This window comes from Chinchilla lanigera, unplaced genomic scaffold (genome assembly GCF_000276665.1).
Source record: "Chinchilla lanigera isolate Chin_1 unplaced genomic scaffold, ChiLan1.0 scaffold00089, whole genome shotgun sequence".
NCBI classification, from domain to species: domain Eukaryota; kingdom Metazoa; phylum Chordata; class Mammalia; order Rodentia; family Chinchillidae; genus Chinchilla; species Chinchilla lanigera.
The window spans coordinates 3422992-3445274 of NW_004955490.1; the positions used below are offsets into that span (position 1 = coordinate 3422992).

Consider the following 22283-nt stretch of genomic DNA (forward strand, 5'->3'; position numbering starts at 1 on the left):
GTCTTTCTTGTACAGCACACCTTGTTTATATGGTACTGTCACTTTTACAGCTTAGATTGTACAGCACAGTACTGTAATGTTATGTTCTGTTATATATTATACTGCTGCACCTAAGTGTTGTGCAAATAAAAGCAAAGTCATGATGTTGGAGTTTCATTTGATCATTTCTTTGTTTTGAATGTTATATTGTACATACCACATACAATTTCTGATGTAAGGACCCCTTCAAATAATGACCTAGCTACAGGACCCTAACTCGGTCACTAAATGAGAAATATCTGTACTGCAAACTGTTCCTCCAAGCTGCTGTAACTGTTTGCATTCTCATCAGAAGTGTATAAGTGTTACCACTGTATACACATCAAACACATGGCACATTCATTCTTTTACAGTTTATTTGTATATGTTTTTACAGTTGCTCCTGAAGGGCATGCATCATTCATTCTTTCTTGTATGGGCTGCTCATTATTATCTCTATTGCATGTCTTTTGCAAAATATAGGAAGTGAAAGGAAATGCTTCATTGGGATTGGGAACCAGGACAGCTGCTTTCAGGCATCCAGAAAGCCTTCATAGGCACAAGAAGACAGTCTAAGTCTGTTAATGACAAACATCAACAGTATTGCAAAGACAAGGAAGCAGATTTGAAATTCTTACAAATTTTAAAGATTAGAACTGCCTAACAATAGAGCAAGCATCTTCATTAGAAAGAGGAGGAGGCTCTCTATCACTGGATATGGAATGAACACATCTTGGGGCTGTTTTGAAGCAGATTCATGTATGAGATAAAGATTGGAAGAATTTTTCATGTGTTTTATGAGAGTATGAAACAGACAATACCAAATTTTGTGACTTCTGACTTTTTCCTTCTGTACCCTACACTTTCACCTGACTTCTGGCTATCTTGCAATCCTTAATGCTCTAGTATGAATATGTGTGGAAATTCATCCCTACTAGAGTAAAATGAGTGTTTCCCTTTTACAGAGTTTCTAAATTGTATATTTTCCAAATAAGAAATTATAAGGGAGTACAGGGAAATCAACAGTCCATGAGTGAGATATTTTGTCTAGAATTCCCTACCTGTCACTGCTCACATTAGACATAGCAACTACATCATGATCTAGTCTACCTCCTGGTTAATAATATAGGTTTTGAAGAAAATCAAAGAGAAATTAGAACTTCCTAATGTGGATTGCAAAGCAGAGCAACAGATGAGAGCTAGCAAACTCCTTTTCAACTTGCGTTTTTACATCCACATAGACCTGACTATCAAAAATGATCCATCTGCCAACCTTTTTTTCTATCTTACACCTTCTAGCCCTGCTATGGTACTGTATGTTTTTAGAATACGGCTTACATCAACTGACAGCTTTTTTATATACCCATGGGGAGTGATGTATCTTTTATTCATCTTCACACTTTAAGTGTCTGTCAGACTGTTAAGTCTTCCTATCGTCTGTAAGGATGTGTCACCATGAAGGAAACTGGTTGTGACCTGCCACCAGGCCTCCGGGACTCAGTCTGTTGGGAGGTCCTGCAGAGATATATCTGAGTAACTTGCTCCTAAGCCACGTGATTTCATTTCTCATAAAAAATAAACCAGCAAAGTAAAATGATGAAACTTCAATGAGAAAATGTTATATTAGATGTAAAAATGAACGCGTGTTACATTCACAATTTTTGTGAACAAAACATGGAATCAGTATAATTATGCATGGATAAAGAATCAGTCATCAAATGGGCTTGAGCCAGTTACAGTGGAGGCAATAAACTGGGCTAAGTGTCCATAAATGGATTTGTCACTGATAATGGTTCCTGTGCAGAGAAGGCCTATGTTCTTTTTCCTCCACCATTTCTTCTCCCCAAATGACTTTTGATAAAAGTTTTATATAAGTAAAAATGTAGATGTATTAGCAGATTTATAAAAACTTGGGAGAAGTACCTAGCATAAGGATAGTATAAACTGAAAACACGAAGTCCTCTTGTATTAGATTATTTGAGTAACTCATTCAAGTTTGAACATCACTGCAGAAAGTAAAGGAATACTGAAAATCAGCCAATACTCTCACCATAAACATCAACTGTTTTTACCAGCAAAAGTGTGTTCCAGATCTTCATACATCCTGTCTTTGATTGCTGGCGTAGATGTGGACTTAATTTCATCAAAACCTTCAATATGTTATCAGCAGTGGTTCAAGAACAAGTGTGAGGGGTTAGGGGCTGTGGCTCTTTGGTAGAGCATATGCTTAGCATACACAAGGCCCTAGGTTCAATTCTCAGCACACAAAACAGAACAAAACAAAACAAAATAAAACAAAGAAAAAGAAGCAGTGAGATCTTGAGGCTTATTGATGTGGGTCATATGAAAATAGAACTATGAAGAATTGTACAAAGCTGGTAAATTTACTTTCCTAGCTTGGGTCTCTATAGGAACATTGTTTTTCCCAGAATCTAGTATTTTAATGCTTAATAGCATCAATGATTTCCCAAGTGCTGTGGTTTGGATATGGTTTGGATGTGGTTTGTAGTACATATGTTGGAAGCTTTGTACCCACCATGACAATGTTGAGTTGGTGGAATATTTAAGATGTAGGATTTAGTGTTATGTAATTTAGGCATTGTGAGAGCACTATGCTTGGAAGGGATTGAGTAGCTCTTGTGGGACCCCAGTTAGTTTCCTGGACAATAGGTTGTAAGAAAACAGCACTATTGACCCTTCCCTAAGCCCTGGCATTTTGTGTTGTCAAGTGATCTCTTCTTCTTGCACGTATTCACACCATGATACCATAAATCATGATGTGATGTAACCGAGGGGGTCCTTACCAGAGCCCAAATGGATGGAGCCACCTGGTATTGGACTTCATCCTTCAAAACTGTGTCTAAAATAAACCTCTTTTTAAATAAAATGCCTAGACTCAGATATTTTGTTATAGCAATAGAAGATGGTCAAGTAAACCAAGTGACTAAAGTTGACTGGGTTTAGGACCTAGAGTTTAACATTCCCTCTCATAGACCTTACCAATTAGTGAAGGGTGAATGGCACGAAGCATGAAGTCTCAATTTAGTTTGATTAAATTGTTCAGTTGGATTGCCCAGAAAATATGAAGTAACTTTTGCTCATAGCTCTTCATAATTAGTATGACAATCAGATAATGATAACTTAAAATACATCCATTTACTGACACCTGGGGAAATGTTTAGGATCCAGGTAATAACCTAAAATAAAGTTATGTTCATCAAGACAAATAGGAGCCTTTCAAGACAAAAATCATCTTTGAAAAATGACAAAATAGGTACCTAATTACTGAAGATCCATGGCCATATCAGCTTGTGAATAGACATCGAGCCCACTTTCTGTAACAGTGCTAGAAGGGAATAAACATTTGGTAAATATGGATGTCAAAGGCAACAAATAACAGGCTCCACCACTACTGCTAAAACTCACTTATACAGGACCTATTTTGGTTCTAACATTGTACTTCATTTACATCATAATTTCATGTAATTGTGAAAACAGCAAAATGAAGTCATTTTATCCTCATTTTACAGAAGAAAAAATGTGATTCTAAAAGGTTAGTTGGCTTACACATGACTCCACAATGAGTAAGTGGCAAAACAAAGAATCCATCCCTAGTCTATATGTTTCAAAACACCTACATTCCTAATAAATGTTTCAATGCCTCATACAGATATTCTATAATAAACATGGTGTAGTTGAGAAACAAATTCTGAATTGTGGATCCCTTAAGTCCTTACCTTGTTATTTTCTATGGTTTGTATATTGTTTGTCTCCCCAAAATTCGTGTATTGGAAGCTGTTCTCCAGCGTGGCAGAGTTGAAATGGTGGAACCTTTAAGACGGAGGGCCCATGAAATGTGATTATCAATGAGAAGCACTACATCCATGTAGCAGCTCATCAGATGTGAGTGCTTCAATACCCATTCACCCACTATCAGCAAATTGAAAGGACCAACCAGACCCCTATAGGGTCCATGTAGAAAACCCAGAGGGCCTTCCAAAAGCTCACCACTCTCAAGGCTGTCACCAAGCCAGGCCATATTATTAAGCCCATAAAAGCAGACAATGTGGGCTACTGCTCTTCCTCAAGGCCGGCCCTCTCTGTCACACAGAGCAATCCAAAACGAACACCTGGGCATCACAAGAAACAGCTGAAAAAACTCCAGAGACTGAGTTGCCACAAGAGTGACATCTTGGTGCCTGGGACTGGGAGCCCTGACTGCTTTTCCTTTGGTTACTCTATCTTTCAGGATCACTTCTAAAACCAGCATAGCACATTTGGAGTATAATTAAGTCACATTTTAGAAATAAAAGTTTTTTTTTTTTTTTTTTTTTTTTAAAAAGGTAGGGCCTCGTAAAAGATAATTAGGTCAAAGGGGCTGCACACATGTGAAAGGACTAAGGCTGATGCCATGAGGTAAACTGAGTCTGCAAGGAATGAGTAAGTTTTCATGAAAGTACAACTCCACACATTCTTGGTCTACTTGATATATAGCCACATCTCTTTCCACTTTTCTACCATGATGTGGCATAGTCAAAGAGGCCCTCATCAAGACACCATAGCCCCACTGCTTAAATCTTCCAGTCACGAAAACTTCTTTACTTTATAAGTTATTATCTTCACATAGTATATTATAGGAACATTAAAACATTGTTGTTGTCCGTTGTCTTCATTCTTACTGGGATAAAATTATAGAAAGTTGGGTTGCCTGAGATAGGAAAGTAGGCATAAGCTAATGGCAACCAAAAATAAGTTATGTGTGTTTGAATTTAGCATATTTGGAGGCTTTTCTGTGAATTTTTTTGCTACATATATTCTCTTTAATTGAAAGATTACTCAATGAATTTTAAGTATATAGAATATACTAATTTTAAATGTGCATTTTAAAATGTGTATCTATACTAATTTACAGCAGTAAAACTACCATCCATATTAAGATACTGAACGTTGATCTGATATATGAATACCCTGTTATTTACCACATAAAATTTCTTAAATGTGAAATATCTTGTAATATCTTTATTTTACCGAATAAAAAGTTGCTATTTCTATGACCTAGTTTTTATTACCTTTAAAAGATTTTCACCTTTGTTTTATAGAAATTCATCTCTGATCAGAGATTGACTTTTGACTCAATTTGGACCTTATTAATTGAAAGTTTAGCCAGTTTATAAGATAATTCACTTCCACCTCTGTAGATCTTTTTTATGTCAATGTTAATACATCTTTGGTGGTTTACTTTTTCTATTATTTCTTGTTTTTTCATTTCTTTTTAATTCCAAAATCCTGGAATACACATATTCTATTTTTGTCCCCAATTCAGTGACAGATTAACTTATATGAACTATCATCTGATGTAACTACCACTTTTCCTAATTCAATATTCAAACAGTGTTTCATTCATTACTCTTCCACTAGTATTTTGGAAATTTTCTTTTCTTCCTTTTTATTTTAGAGAGAAAAAATAAAAATAACAACAAAACAGAGTTTCAAAACTGGTTAGTAGGTGAGTGATAATAATTAATGCATTGCATATTTTTGTCTTCATAGTAGTTATTCAGAGTATAAGATATAGGAAAGATATCTTGTCCAAACAATATTAGCACAAACCTTTTTTAATGAACTAGGAGAAACTAGTTGTATAAGTATCTTAACAATCTTGTGTATAAATGTATTTTTTGTATTTCCATCCCTTCTTTTCCTTTTCCCCCATCAGAGTTTGTCTTTTCTTTTGAAGTTTCATCCCAATAAACAATATCTAATGTACATTTTGGACCTTATTTACTCATTCAGTTACTCACACTAGTGAGACAACATGATGTTTACACCTACAAATCTGATTTATTTCGCTTATGAGTATGATTTCAACTTACATCCATTTACCTATAAAAGTCTTCAGTTTATCTTTCTTTGCGGCTGAGTAGCACTCCATTATATAAAAAAAAACCACATCTTTTCATCATTCTCAGTTGATGGGCATTTGGGTTATTTCCAAGATTTAGCTATTACAACTTGTACTGCCATGAACATAGGTACACATATACTAATGTGGTGTGATGTTTTTCATTCTTTCGGGAAGTTACACGGAAGGAGAATGAGTTGAATGAGACCTCTAATCCTAGTTTTTTAGAAGAATATTTGCACTGATTTCCACAGTGGTTATACAAGTCTACACTTCCACCAACAGTGGAGAAGGATATCATATTTCCCCACATCTTCATCAGCATTTGTTATTGGTTTACTTAGTGATGATAGCCATTCTTTCTAGGGCGAGATGGAATCTCAGTGTTGTTTTAATTTGCATCTCTTGAATGACCAATGATGTTGAACATTTTTTCATGTATTTACTTGCCACTTGTATTTCTTCATCTGTGAAGTGTGTCTTTATCTCAGATGGCCATGTTTTGGATTGGGTCTTTGAACTTGGGATGTCTCATTTTTTTCAACTCTTTATAAGTTCTAGATATAAGTACTTTGTCTGAAGCACAACTGGCTATAATTTTTCTCACCCTTTGGGTTGTTCTTCCACTGTATCAGTTATTTCTTCTGCTGCAAAAAAGCTTTTTTAAATAAGGTGAGATCCCACTTGTTGACTCTTTATTTCCCTTGCTGTCTTGGTTGTGTTCGTGAAGTCTCTGCCTACACCATGTATTCAAGATTTCTATCTATTTTGTCTTCCAGTAAATTTAGTGATTCTATTTTAATATTTAGAGCTTTGATCCATTTTGACTTTAGTTTAGTGCATGATGACAGACATAGGTCTAGTTTCAGTCTTTGACATGTGGAAAGCCAGTTTTTCCAGCACCATTTATTTAAGAGACTATCTTTCTTCCAGTGAACATGTTTGGCTCTTTTGTGAAAGATAAGGTGGCTGAGTGTGTTTGTGATTGTGTCTGCATCTTCTCTTCTGTTCTACTGATTCTCAGGCCTGCTTTTTGCCCATACCATGTTGATTTTAATCACAGTAACTTTGTAGTATAATTTCAGGTCTGGAAATGTGATGCTTCCTCTCTTACCAGTCATTTAGAAAAGGAAAAGGAAAAGGAACCAAAAGGAGAGAATATACAAGAAAAGAGAAGAGAGCAGCCCGATGGAAATTTTCTTCTTTTATTATCACTTTTGACATTATGGCAAAACTTGGTTTTTTTAACCTCTGTAATTAAGCATAAGGGAAGTAAAAGTGTACCATTTCCCGATTTTATCAGATTAACATTTAGAATGTCTTTACACTATTTTTCCTGTCTTTTCTGCAAAATTTGTTTATCATGTCCATGTATTGATATTTCTATATGAAAAACACTGATTGTTTGCACTTTGCAAATGGCAAATCCAAGAAATAAATCCCACCATGGAGCTCAAATACCCTAAGGAACAGCCCAGTGTTTCTTACTTAAAGGGCTACCCTATTTCTGTCACTGATGTTCTGGGTGACTGCTGTCCTTGTCCAAGTGGTGAGAAAATTGCCCACTCAGTTGAATTAATGGCTTAGGTTGGAGCTAGAAAACCAAGAAGACAGACTAAATGTTGTGCAGAACAATAGGCCTTAGGTTATATTTCTCACGCCTTGGGTGCTAGAGAATGTAGTGGAAATTTATCAAGGAAATTCCATGATTAGAATAATCTTTCTTCTCTTATAATTGGAGGAAAAGTGATTTACCAGAAATATTCAAGACATTTTTTGGTTATTCCAGGTCTCCTACTGATTTGTTTAAATACACATCAAGAACACAACAACAAACCATATTTGTTTCAGCAACACTTTTCTGTGTTCATGAAAGGACCAGAGGGGCTGGGGATTTAGCTCAGCGGCAAAAGCGCCTGCCTGGCAAACGCAAGGTCGTGAGTTCGGTTCCCGGTACCGGAGAAAAACCAAAACCAAAAAAAAAAAAGAAAGGACCAGAAATTTTATAGAATTATTGATTTTTCCTAAAATTATATGATTTTGTCTTGAACTTCCATGTTCACAAGTAAAAAGATGAGGAGCTGGAATTTTCAATTACTGAGAATGTTTTTCTCATAGTGAAGAGCAAGGTTAGAGTTTTTCTTTCAAATGTCTACGTCTCTCCACCTTATTCATTCTACTCTTTCTTTGTACTTTCTTATTATACATCTTTAGCTTTAATAAAGAAGAAATTAAAAAGGTCATTAATAAGAAGAACCCTCTGGTATAGTATTTATAATAAAATAATTAAAAAGAATAAAATGTTTGAGCTTTACCATTTCATAAATATCTTCTTCAAAGAATCAAAAGAGATAAATATGGTATGTGAGCTTGGACTTAATAACCTCATGAATTATATTCTTAGGCAAAAATGTGACATAAAATAAATTTTAAGTCTTTGCTTATGCTTTGTCAATAGCTGTCATGATAATATCATTTAACTCATTTTGGACTTCTTTCCAGCTTTCTTCTCACACTAAATTTTCATTTAGCCTCCTCCCTGTCACCTTCTGAACTTTGCAGTTCCTTCTGCCTCCACTTTTCCTGCTGAAAATGAGCTCAAATGCAAGGGAAGCCAATTAGTGGAAATGTGTCATGAAGGCACTTACTTCAAATTTATTTCTTTTGCATAATATATTTCCCTACAATGAAAAAGTTTCCCCAATGACAGTAAGGATATTTAATGAAATTCTTAAAGAAATAAGAATATTAAAGTCACAAAACTTGTACTATAATTTAAAAATAGTCACATTAAGGGTCTAAAATCTTGGAACTTTCTCCCTGGGAAAACAGCTGGCTTTCATCTGATATGTTCTGAAGAACTCAAGTGTGTATAAAGTATTCTGAGTATAGACAGATGCTAGGTAGTGTTGGTGGTGAGGTAGTGGGCCAATAGTAATATATCCTTAATGAGGGAATCACTAACCAGAGATCTATGGTAATGACACTGTCCAGAAGAAAACAGCAACTATATTTGTAAAATTTCAAAGTTGACTTCTGGTTTCTAGTTCTGCATGAAAGGAGTTTAGAAGTGGCCACTTAATTCTAACAGCTAGTAAAAATGTGAACACACCAAAAAACCAACAACTCTTCTTCAAGTGTTGTAAAAAAATTGAGGACACAAGGCAGAAAGTTGCACCCAAATTAGAAAGACAGGCTGATAGAGAGATGTCCAGCTTACCAAGCCAGAAACAACTGCAGACATCAGTGTTATAGTAGAAAATATAAGCATTTCAAAATGCAAGGGCATTCTTTTGTTAATAGAATTTCTACCAAGAGCACTTATTTAATCAGAGTCTAGCCTGCTATGATTTTGTTAGAGCTTGACTTTCCTGGATAAAGAACCATACACAAATGCAGCCCCATCTAGCATGTTTCAGCCGGTAAGGGGAACATCCAACTTGAGTTCCCTCTAACCTTCCATGTAGGAAAAGAGAAATAAATAAATCCAGCCCATCCAGCTATTCTCTCCCACATATAAAGAAAACAAAAAGAAACTGAGAAGCACTGGTCAAATTTGTACCGATGAACACATGTTTATCAAAAGATTGAGACCTAAACATAGAGCTATAGACTGCTTCCTGGCCACTCATGACTCCTCATAACATTACTAAAGGTCTAATTACTGAATTCCTTTTACCTAAGATATCATATTTGTCTTTCAAAAATTATGAAGCGCAATAAATGGCCACAAATACAATTTAAGGAGATTAAGCAAGCAGCATAACCAGTGTCAGATATCACAAGAATGTTGAAATTATTAGCACAGGAATTTCTTTTAAAAACATGATTAATATGCTAAGGGCTTTAATGGGAAAAAGTAACATATAAGAACATATGGATCATGTAAGCAGAGAGATAGATATTTTAAAACAGAATGAGACAGAAATGCTGCAGATCAAAAACATTGTAACACACAAAGACAAATACCACATGCTCTCACTTATATGAGGAACCTAAAATATTGATCTAATAAAATAGAGGGTAGAATAGTGGTTAATCAGAACCTGGGAAGGACTGAGGGGTGTTGGATAGAGTGTGCTTCATAGATACAGGTGGGTAGAGAAGTACTATCTAATGTAGCACAGTAGGCTAACTATGGTTGACAACAATTTACTGTGTATTTCAAAATAAATAGTAGAGAGAATTTTGAATACTTCAAGACAATTGGTTTCCCTCCCCATTAGGGGGGCATAATCATGGGATCTATGTCTGGTACCTTGTTCCTGCTCTCTCCACCTCCTCTGTTTCCTGACTGCCATGAACTAAGCATCTTTACTCCACCATGCCTTTGCACCATAATATCTCTGCCCTGGAATCATCTGTCCATGAATTGAAACCATGAGCAAGTTAAACCTCTCATCCCTTAAGTTGTATATGCTGGGTGTTATGTCTCAATGTCCAGAAAGCTGACTAATACAAGTATTCATGTTATTGAATAGGATAGTATTATTTCAAAGTGGACTTGAATTGGATATAAATGTTTATTGTAAATTGCAGGGCAATCACTACAAAAGGAAATATAATTAATATGCTAATAAAGGACAAAGTAAGGAATCAGAAGATGTGTTTAATAAAACCACAAAAAAAAGACTAGGATTTTAGCTCAGTGGTTGACTGTCTACCAAGCATGAATCCCAATTAAAATACCATCAGTATACCTCACAGATCTAGGGAAAACATTCCTAAAGTTCATCTGGAACCAGAACAGGCCTAGAATAGCAAAAGCAATCTTGGGAAACAAAGGAAAGGCAGGAGGCATCACAAGTCCTGACTTAAAATTCTATAACAAAGCTGCTTGATAAAATCAGCATGGTACTGGCACAAAAAACAGGCCTGAAGATCAATGGAACAGATTAGAAGATACAGACACAGCTACAAGCACACTCAGTCATCTTATCTTCGACAAAGGGGCCAGACATGTTCAGCGGAAGGAAGATAGCCTCTTTAATAAATGGTGCTGGAAAAACAGGCTTTCCACATACTGAAAACTGAAACTAGACCCATATCTTTCACCACGCACTAAATTAAAGTCCAAATAGATCAAAGATCTAAATATTAAAACAGAAACACTAAATTTACTGGAAGAGAAAATAGGTAAAAATCTTGATGACATTGGGGCAGGCAGAGAGTTCATGAACAGAAACCACACTGCATGGGAAATACTTCAAAGAATCAACAACTGGGATCTCATTTTAATGAAAAGTTTTTGCACATCTAAAGAAATCACCAATAGAGTAAAAAGAAAACCCACAAATCAGGAAAAATTTTAGCCAACTGCCCCTCAGACAAAGGCCTTCTATCTAGCACATATAAAGAATTAAAAAAAATCAGGCCTCCCAAATTCAAAGACCCAATCCAAAAATGGGCATCTGAGATGAATACACACTTCTCTCATGAGGAGATACTAATGGCGAATAAATACATGAAAAAATGTTCAACATCATTACTCATTTGAGAAATGCAAATTAAAACAACATGGAGATCTCATCTCACCCCAGAAAGAATGGCTATCATCAAGAAATCAACCAATAACAAATGCTGGAGAGGCTGTGGGGAGAAAGGAACCCTACTCCACTGCTGGTGGGAGTGTAGCTTGGTGAAACAACTGTGGAAATCAATTTGCAGATTCCTTACAAAACTAGGATTGGAAGTCCCATTTAACTCAGCTATTCCCCTTCTGGGTATTTTCCCAGAAGAATTAAAGACATCATACCACAGCGATATATGTCCACCCATGTTCATAGCAGCACAATTTGTTATTGCTCAATCTTGGAAACAACCCAGATGCCCATGCACTGAGGAATGGATAAAAAAGATGTGGTATTTTTATACAATAGAGTATTACTCAGCTATTAAAAAAGATAATTTCAAGACTTTTGTAGGTAAAAGGATGCAACTAGAGACCGTCATCATAAGTGAAATAAATCAGACCCAGATGGGTAAACATTATGTTGTCTCCTTGATGTAGGAACCTGAAAGACTAGATGAAACTCAAAACGTACAATAGATGCCAGGAAAGGGAAAGAAATTGCTCAAAGGAAGGAATGACTGGGATGAGGGGAAGAAGAAAAAAGAAAAAAGGAAGGCAAAATATAAATACATATATGAATAGCTGCAATAAGAATATTGCTGATGTTTGGTGGTGTATTGACACGAACAGTTAATGATTACAATTTTTTATGTTCTGATTGATTGTGCATGCTGGTCTGGTGGTCTGAGCAACTGATTTGAAGGTAACAATATGCAATGGAATTACAATGGTGAACTCCTTCCATCTTGTCCAGTGAAACTGTCTAATATCTCTACTGTTTTATCGAAGAATTATTTTCTTATTTCCTATAATAGTTTGAGCAATCTTTCATTCTTGCATCTGATAATCTGAGCAATGTAGTTGAGGATAGCAATACGTAATGTAACAACCACTGTTGATTTATTCATATTATTTTGTCTTGAGACTCTCTCACTTTGAATGTTCTTGCTTTGATTTATTTATGTTCATGATACTGGTATGCTGTTATTGTTCTAATTCTTTGTTTGTTTCTCATTTACTACTCTCTTTAAAATAAAAAAAGCATGAATCCCTGTGTTCAATACTCAACACCACAAAAAATTAAAAATGTAAATAAAACCACAAAAGTGCAACAAAAATTACAGAAGGCAAAATGGAAAGAACTACAAGCACAATAAATGTGAAAAGTTACAAATAAAGTAGATATTAGTCTCTGCTTTATCAATAATCTCCTTAAACACCAATGGTCTAAATACATCCATGGATAAAACAAACATGGGTCAATGCATTAAAAAATAGACACAACTACCTATATGCTATCTTCTAGGACCCTATTTTAGGTATTTTTCAAGTATAAAGACATACCCAGATTAAATGATAAAGGAGAGTATACCATGCTAAAACTAATTTCACAAGTGGTAATAGCTACATTAATTTCAGGCATAGTTGTCTTCAGAGCCATAAAAGTGTGAGAATGAGGAGCATTACATTAAGATAAAGGGTCAGTACATGAAGACCTGATGATCCTTTGTGCATGTCTAAAAACCAAGTGTCAAAAATACCTGAAGCACAAATTGGTAGAAGTGTAAAATTTAATGGATAAATCCACTATTGTAGTAAAAGATAATATTGCCACTCTATCAACAATGGACAGATCCTTCCAGCAGAAAATCAGTAAGGACATAGTTGTACTAACAACACCATCAATCAACTAGACATAATTGGCATCTGTAGACTACTTCATGCAGCAAGAGTAGAATTCAATTTCTTCTCAAGCTCACATGGGATATTCACCAAGATAAGACAATATTCTGGATCATAAAACATAATCTAGTAAGATTAAAATAATAGAAATTATATAATGTCTTCCTCGGGACACAAAAAATTATATCAGGAATAAGTTACAGAAAGCAAGCTACAATATCCCAAATACTCTATTGGAGATTAAACAGCAAATAAAAATAACTTTATAAATAAAAAAGAACTCAAAGAAGAAATTTAATGTAAATATAGAAATATTTTGAACTACATGAAAATACTCTATCAAAATGGGTGGTAAGCAGCAAAAGCAATGGTTAGAGGGAAATTTATAGCAATGAATGTATATATTACAAATGAAAAAAAAAAACATCATTAATCTAAACTTTCACCTAGGAAACTAAAAGGAGAAAAAGCAAATTAAATCCAAAGTTAACAGAAAAAATAAATACAGATTGGAGCAAGAATCAACAAAATGAAAATTGGAAATCAGTACAGAAAAATCAATGAGGTGAAACAAAAATGGTTCTTTAAAAGATTAATATCTTAACAAAGAAGTTGTGTAGGTGACAGACAAGCATAGGAAAGCATGGTCAGTGTTCCACTTTATTAGGGATTCAGAAATTAAAACAATGAATTTCTGCTACATACCTATTTAAATGTCTAAAATCCTGAACACTGACAACACCAAATGTGGGACAAGATGTAGAGCAGTAAGAGCTCTCATCATTCATTTCTGTCAGGTATGCTAAAAGATGTAGCCACTGTGGAAGAGAATTTGGCAGTTTCTTTAAAAACTAAACCTCTTTTACCATATGATTCAGTAATTGCTCTCCTTGATCTTTATCTAAAGGAACAGAAAACTTATGTCCACATGAAAACCTGTACATGGATATTTATAGCAATTTTATTAATAGTTGCCCAAACTTAGAAGCAATCAAGATGTCCTTTGGCAGATGACTAGATTAATAGGCTAAGGTACAGATGATGTAATATTATTGAGCACACAAAAGAACCTATCCAGTCCTGAAAGCAGGAGGGAAAAATCCATGTATATTCTTAAGTGAAAGAAACCAATCTGAAAATTCTATACTGAAAAGTTCCAACTATATGACATTTTAGAAAAGGCAAAATTAAGGAGATAAGACAAATATCAGCTGTTGGTAGGGGTTTGTGAAGTGAATAGGTGGAGCACAGAGGATTTTTAGGGCAGTGAATATATTCTGTACGATAGTGCAATTGTAGACATATGTCATCATACATTTGTCAAAACGCATAAAATGTTAAATGCCAAGCATGAACCCTAACATAAACTGTGAACTTTGGATAATGATGTGTCAGTACAGGGTTACCAATCATAAGAAATGTAGCACTTCACTGTGGGATGCTGATAGCGGGGAAAGCTGTTTGTATGTGTTTGTGGGGTCAAAGAGTCTATGGGACCTGTGGACTTTCCACTGTTTTGATATACACCTAAAACTACTCTAAAAATAAAGTGTATTAGTTATCCTCAGGTAAATGCAAATTGAAATCACAATGAGATATAATCTCATCTTAGTTAAAATAGTTATTATGTAAAAGAAAAAATTACCAATGCTGGTGAGGATACAGAGAAAGGAAAACTCATCTACACTGTTGGCAGGAATATAAATTAGTACAGCCAATAGGGAAAACAATATGCAACTTCCTTTAAAAAAAAACAAAAATAACTCTTTGAGATATAGCTCAGTGGTAGAATGCTCAGCTAGCATATTCAAAGCCTCTGGTTTAATTCCCAGCACTGCAAAAACAAAGAAACTAAAATAGAACTATCATACGACCAGTTATCCTACTTCTGGGTAGATATCCAAAGGAATGAAATCAGCATATCAGAAAGATACCCACACCTATTTTTTTGCAGCACTATTTACAATAGCCAAGATAAGGAATCAAACAAGGTGTCCACTGATGGAAGAATTGATACAACCATAAACAAGAATAAGTTTTAGTGTTTTGTAATACACCAAGATGACTACAGTTTACAATAATACATTGTACATTTTATAAAGAACCGGAAGAGAGAAGTTTGAAGGTTCCCAGCACAAAGAAATGAATGGTTAAGGGGATGTAACTGAAAATTACCCTGATTTGATCATTATTCCTAATATACATGCATCAAATTATTACACTGTGCCATGTAGGTATGTACAATTATGCGTCAAAAATCAGAATACATAAGTATATAAATTTTAAATCTTCAGTAAAAAATTTTTAATTTTTCTTTTTTCTTCATGTGCCTCATATATTAGGAGAAAACGAAGCCAAGGCTATTGAAAGGCTCTTTCCTAAGTGAACATGATGACATTAATGCTTTTAACCTGCTTTCTGCAGGGATCCACTTTATTAAATTGCTACTCAGCCTGCTTCAGACTGTTTGCATCCTTAGTAGAACTGTGTACATGAAAGAACTGTGTCCTGGGCACTGATCCAAAAAGGTCATTAACTGCAACCCCAGATGCAGCAGTTGCCAAAAGATTTATCTTCAACCTCCTTCACAATAATAATCAACTTTTATGTTTTCTATGGCTGTTTTGCAATGCCTGTGAATTTCTCTACAACTCAAAGTCCAAAAGATAAATCAGACTTTGTGTAGCCAGACCAAAAGAATGTCTAAATGGAAATAATTCTTTCACAGCCAGCACTCACAATGGATATTAACAAAGACTTTGTTTTTGCTGCCTTTTAAGTAGCATATTTCTTAAAGTTTTTTTCATCAACACCCCCTATAACGTGGCCTAGGACTCTTATAACTGTATTTGAACTCATTTATGTCCTTTAATTTGTAGTAAATCTGGAAATATCAAGTCCTACCCAGAAAGAACTCTTGTTTTGGATGTATATGACTGAGCCTCATTAATCAGTGAAGGAAGTTTGCAAAATCATCCCAGACACTGGGTATATGAACTAAAGGCTGGTTTGAGTAACATAGACTGAGCATTCAAATTTCAAAAAGGAACATGGGAAGAGAGGAAAAACATAGTGAAGTCCAACTCAAGTATGTTCAAGCCCTCTTCTGGGCTTGAGGATATTAGATAAGCATAGGCCCAGAACCTGGAGAGGAAGTCATTTAATAACTACTAGTTTGAATCAAATAAGGATTGGAAGCCAGGGAACATAGGCTGCATACTATATTTTTCAAATTTTTCTTTTGTTCGTTCATAGCAAGACTATAAAATGCATAAAAGGATTACTTTGAGAAATCCCTATGGAGGCCTAGTAGATTGAAAGCTAGTTTGAAAATCACTGGACTAGATGACCAGAGGAGGTTGGGAGGTGGTATCAATTTCTAAGAAATCTCTGCTTTCTTTCTTATTAAAGACTGATCTGGACTGGTTGGTAAGTTGCTTTGCTCTCAAACCTCTACAACACATACCCATTGACTGGTTCCTGCTATCTACTCTGACTTGATCACTAGACACATAGTTTTTTTTTTGTTTGTTTGTTTTTTGGTTTTTTTTGTTTTTTGGTTTTTCTCCGGTACCGGGAACCGAACTCACGACCTTGCGCTTGCCAGGCAGGCGCTTTTGCCGCTGAGCTAAATCCCCAGCCCCTAGACACATAGTTAAGGAATAAGTCAATCTATTCTCAAATCATTTAAACAAAATAGGGTTTTTAGTAAAATAAATATCCCCTTATTTCTATCTAGAACATATAAAGAATTTAAAAATCCAGGCCCCAAAATTCAAAGGCCCAATAAATAAATGGGCACCTGAGATGAATACACACTTCTCAGATGAAGAAATACAGATGGCAAATAAATATACAAAAAAATGTTCAACAGCATTGGTCATTCAAGAAATGAAAATTAAAACACTGAGATTCCATCTCAATCCAAAAAGAATGGCTATCATCAAGAAATCAACCAATAACAAATACTGGTGGGGCTGTAGGGCAAAAGGAACCCTTCACCATTGTTTGTGGGAGTGTGTACTGGTACAACTACTGTAGGAATCAGTGAAGATTCCTCAAAACCTGGGATTAAAGGTCCCATTCGACCCAGCTATTCTTCTTCTGGGTATTTTCCCCAAAGAAATGAAAACGTCATGCTACAGCAATGTATTTGCATTCAAGTTTATAGTAGCACTACTTATAACAGCTAAATTTTGAAAATACCCTAAATGTCCATCAACTGAGGAATGGATTAAAATGATGTGGTACTTTTTATACAATGGAGTACTACTTGGCTATAAAGAAAGATAAACTGAAGGCTTACATAGGTAAATAGATGCAACTAGAGATCATACTCATAAGTGACATAAATCAGAATTGCATGTGTAAACATTGCATTGTCTCCCCAGTGTAAGAAACTGAAAGAATAAAATCTAAGAAGTACAATAGATATAGTGAAAGGGAAAGAAACTGCTCAGAAGGAAAGAACAACTGGGGTGGGGAAAAGAGAAAAGAAGGAAGGAAAAAAATTACATATATATATGTATATACATATATATATATGTAAGATAGCTAAGATAATTGTACTATTAATTTCTATCAGTTCATTGAAAGGAACCGTTAGTGCTTATATTCTGTGATCAGTTTTGCATGCCTATGCCTGATAAGCTGAGCAACTATTTTGAGGATAATAATATGCAATATAATAACCATTGTTAATTTCCTATTATCTTATTTTGAAATTCTGTATCATTTTTATTGTCTCTTTTTTGTCTCTTTAAAATAAAAAATTCCTTATAAGAACAAAATAAAACAACAGAAATACATACTTGTATGTATCCAGTCTAAATACTCTTTTGAGCCAAAATTCTACCTGGAAATGTGAAGCAAAATTATTGAGTAAAAAAAAGTTAATGAACTGTTTAACAATTTCACAACAACCACTCGGTAGTTAAGGCAATTTTTACTCTCTCCATTATGAAGATGGGGAAGTTGGGGTTCCAGGAGGAAAACTATACCTAGGATGCAAAGGCATGACTGGAAGCTAGGTTCACTTTAATCATGACGCAGTCAACTTTTAGCTACAACTCTGCCCACCGTGCACAGCAAAGAAGTGAAACTAAATGACTATTTTATAAACAGAAGCTAAAATCCTAGGGGATTGGGTTTGACATCATTTTCATAAGTCTTTTGAGAGCCTGGATGAGCAACAAATCAGTCAGTAGGAAGGGCTAATCTTGATCCATGGGGCATTCTAAAAGATACCTAGTACTTAATAAATTCGGTTTCTGTTAGAAAAATTGTGTTGCTGGTGGGCCAGGGATGACCAAAGGAGTAATGGTAGACAGGATTAGGGAAGGAAGTCTCCATTGCTAAATAAACTTGGATTGCTACAGGTACACTCATTACTGGAGTTTGCTGTCTATGATGCTTGCTATCTATCATTTTGCAAATAACCTGTATATTCTTGGTCAAAGGCAGGAAATATTTTTATTTCACATAATAAATCCATCCCATTGACAGTGGCCACTGCAGTGTTATCAAGAATGATCATGAGGTTGATTCCAGACACAAGAAAGATTTCTGCCATTGATTTGTAATATTTTCCATGGACACGGGTTTAGGAAGAGGCAGCACTTCTACTAAGCATTTGCAGCTCCTTTTTGAGGATCAGTCACTTTATTTTCAGAAAAACACTGCCAGAAGAGGGACATATGGAGGCATTTTAACCTCACAGCAAGAACAATCAAGTCACCTACCCAAACACCACCTAGCTGTCATATCCACCCAGCTAAAGTCTCACTGTGTGACAACATGCACAGGATACTCCCAAATCTTGGAGTGAAAAGTAGACAACACATTCTGCTTTTCTTTGCCAGGAGGGCTGCATAGAGTGAGAGAAATCACTTAGTCATCAATAATAATCTCTTAATACAGGTCAAGTTGGTTTCACACATATGCAATACTAGCTTAAAGGTGTAGTTTAAGGAGACGGCTATGCAGTGGGTTGTTTGGGTGACAATAAAGCACTTTGATATACTCAGCATCTCCCTAGCCTTTCAAGCAGATGAAGGTTCCCTGATTTCTCCACACTTGGAAAACTGAGTTACAGACAACAGGTGACCTATGGGAGATGGATAGTGATCTAGGCTAACTTCTCAGGCCAGCTGCTGTGTCCCAGGAATAAGACGGAAATTCCAGATATGAATTATTACATTCAATCCATTTTACTTCACATGTTTCACACACCCATTCCATACATAGCTAGAAGTATTCATCATCAGTGATGGATGTTATAATATAAACCTCCAAGAAGCACAGGACTCCACGTAGCCTATGTGTCCTGCTACAGGAGTTCAGGGTGAGGATCATTTTAGACAAAGTGCACCTTGAGCACCATAACCCTTAGGTGATAGTAAGGCTAAGGTTACAAGACATAGCATGGAGATGGCAGAACTCCAAACCTGGATGTTCAAGTGAAAGAAAAGGCTACTTCTTCTAAAACATAAAAATAGGACACAGAAGAGAATAAGACAATGGAGATGCCTGGGAGAGGCAAGAAGGGACTTTTATACCTAAAGACTCCAGGAGCATTTTGAGCTCTTAAATGGGTAGGGAATCTTTGTAAAATGATTGGAAAATAAGGCAATTTTACAGGAGAAGGGTAAACTGAACTAGCATATGTTGAAAATGGATCAGTACATCTTACAGAGAAGTTCTAAGCTGTCACTATAAAATGGTATCTTTACTTTTAGGTGAAACTTTCACTACAATAAACCTACAAGTGTGTGCTCTATAAATTCCACACTAACTGTACTCTGTATTTTGTGCTACCTTGAGTTCTTCTTTTGGTCTGCTTATCTTAATTCTTATTTCAGGGAACCTTTGTTATTCTATAAAGTTCTCATATTTAGCCCCACACAGAGGCTTATTTCTCACTCTGCCTTTAATGCTTTTTTGTTGAGGGGGGAGCATTTTGGATGAGGGGCTGCTACTTTGAATACAATATCATTTAAAAGTTGAATTATTTTTTGTTTATTCACACACCATTTATTATTCTGGTTCTGCTATTCTGAGTTCATATCATTTTGCTTTTCTTAGATAGTTTTCTAGAACTATGACTATAAAAGTGGCTCTCCAACAGCTCTGTCTGTATAGAAATGTGATAGAACTTTCTTGCAGTTTCGTTCAATCAGTGCTTTGTGGAGTAGAGTTCTCCCAGTGGTGACCACCTGTGACCTCAGGAAAGTGAATTCATCTCTATAAACCTCAACTGTTTTTCATATAAATAATGGTAATTATGACCATATATCTCTGACAGGGTCATTAATTTGGAGGATTAAATAACAGAATACAGCCAAAACACTTAGAAGCATGCCTAACTCATAATAATTGCTGTATAAATGATCATTTTTGTTATTCTATTTTCTAAGAATATTTTCATTTTAACAATTTATTTGATTATTAGGCACTTAAGCATCTATTCCCACTCCAATTTTCTATTTTAAGAGAAGTTTATGAAACCACTACATGAATGACAGCATGTATAAAAATGCTATTTGTTATAAAATTGTTAAAATATCTCAGCATTGATTCTGGTATAGATCCATTTACAGATTTAGTGATTTTATTGGATCTTTGAAGTCTTTTAATGTATTTATTCTATGCATTTATTGCTTTATCTATTTCTCTAAATTCAGTTATGGTCAACTGTTACATACTAAGAATTCCAATGCTTCCAAAGAAATATGCAAAGCATTGATGTGGCTTACACATAAGTAGAAGACCAAGTTCCTGAACTCAGAGCTTATAGAGTGTAAGGAAAGATCACATTATCACAACCATTTTTAAAAAGAATGAAAATATATGGAATCAAATGCCAAACTGAAGATCATTATTAATTTTGTGTTCTAGAGATGGGAATAAGAGTATGTGCTGTAGAAGGTATCATTTTTTTCTCCAGCATCTTCATGCTGAGCTACATTTCCAACCCTCTTATACTTTTATTTTGAAAGAGAGACTTTCTAAGTTGCTTAGATGCCTAGGCTGGGCTTCCCCCTGCCTCAAACTCCCAGAATTCAGGAACTATAGACATTTGCAAACACACTCAGTTTAGGTGACTTTTTGGAATTTTTGTGAGTTTCATGGTAGAAGCTGATGGAAATTAGGCTGCTAAAATTGTCATTCTTTCTTATAGATGTCAAAATCACAATTACCCAGTGTAGCTTAGGACTGAATTACATTGGTTTAATAAATGTTCTGATTCTACAAGGGAACTGTTTCAGTTATGTTATCTATAAATTCTCAAAGAAGGATAAAAGCACATTTTAAAAATAAAAGTTCATGACAACTCATAAGGCACACCATGAGCTGGAAATACACTGGAATATTAATATGAATATTGATTATCACTTGGCAAAATAGGAGAATTCTCCTTATTTAAACTCTCCAAGATAAATTCTGAGTAATTCCTTATATGTGTAAAAACCACAAACTAACATACCCTCATGCTTCTTAGTGATTCATATATGTTCTCATATTTTTTTCTAATCTAGTATAAAATAGGTGGAAATGGTGATAAAGTTCCTATTAATGATTCCAGGTCCAGTCAACAAACTTGAATGAATACCTACTATGTACAAGTTCTTGTGCTGATGATGTGAAGATACATATAATAGAACACTTGATCTTACAAAGTCATGGGGATTACTAAAATTTTTACAGCTGTTCATAAGGCTAATATAACACTTAACACATTGCAATGAAAAGGAAATGAAATGATAAAGAAGAAAATCTAAATCCCACTTGAATTAAAAGAAGGGGAAAGCTTTACAAACAAGGTGAAACTTTCACTGTATCTTAGTGGGTAGATACAATTTTTCCCCAGTAGAAAAGAACAATTGAGCAAACTAGGTGGAAAGAGCAGCATAAGCAATGGAAGATGTACATACGAAAGGTGAAATCTGGGGCATGGCAACAGCCCTAAGTGGCCAAACCTATTATATGTGGCCAAGAGCTATGGGAAATAAAGTTGGGTTAAATTGGGTGATGTTTAAATGGTTTGCTATAATAACTACTCTTATATTTAGCACTTCCTATGTGCCAGGAAATGTGCTATATGCTTTA

At 35.2% G+C, this 22283-nt stretch overlaps 1 protein-coding gene across 1 annotated transcript in view; it reads right to left on the bottom strand.

Moving 5' to 3' along the window:
• Nucleotides 1–22283, bottom strand: part of Zcchc16 (zinc finger, CCHC domain containing 16) — a 93832-nt gene that overhangs the window by 19034 nt on the left and 52515 nt on the right. Inside the window, 1 exon segment of the mRNA XM_013504514.1 lies at nt 3297–3364. The gene's annotated coding sequence lies outside the window, so the exon portion shown is untranslated.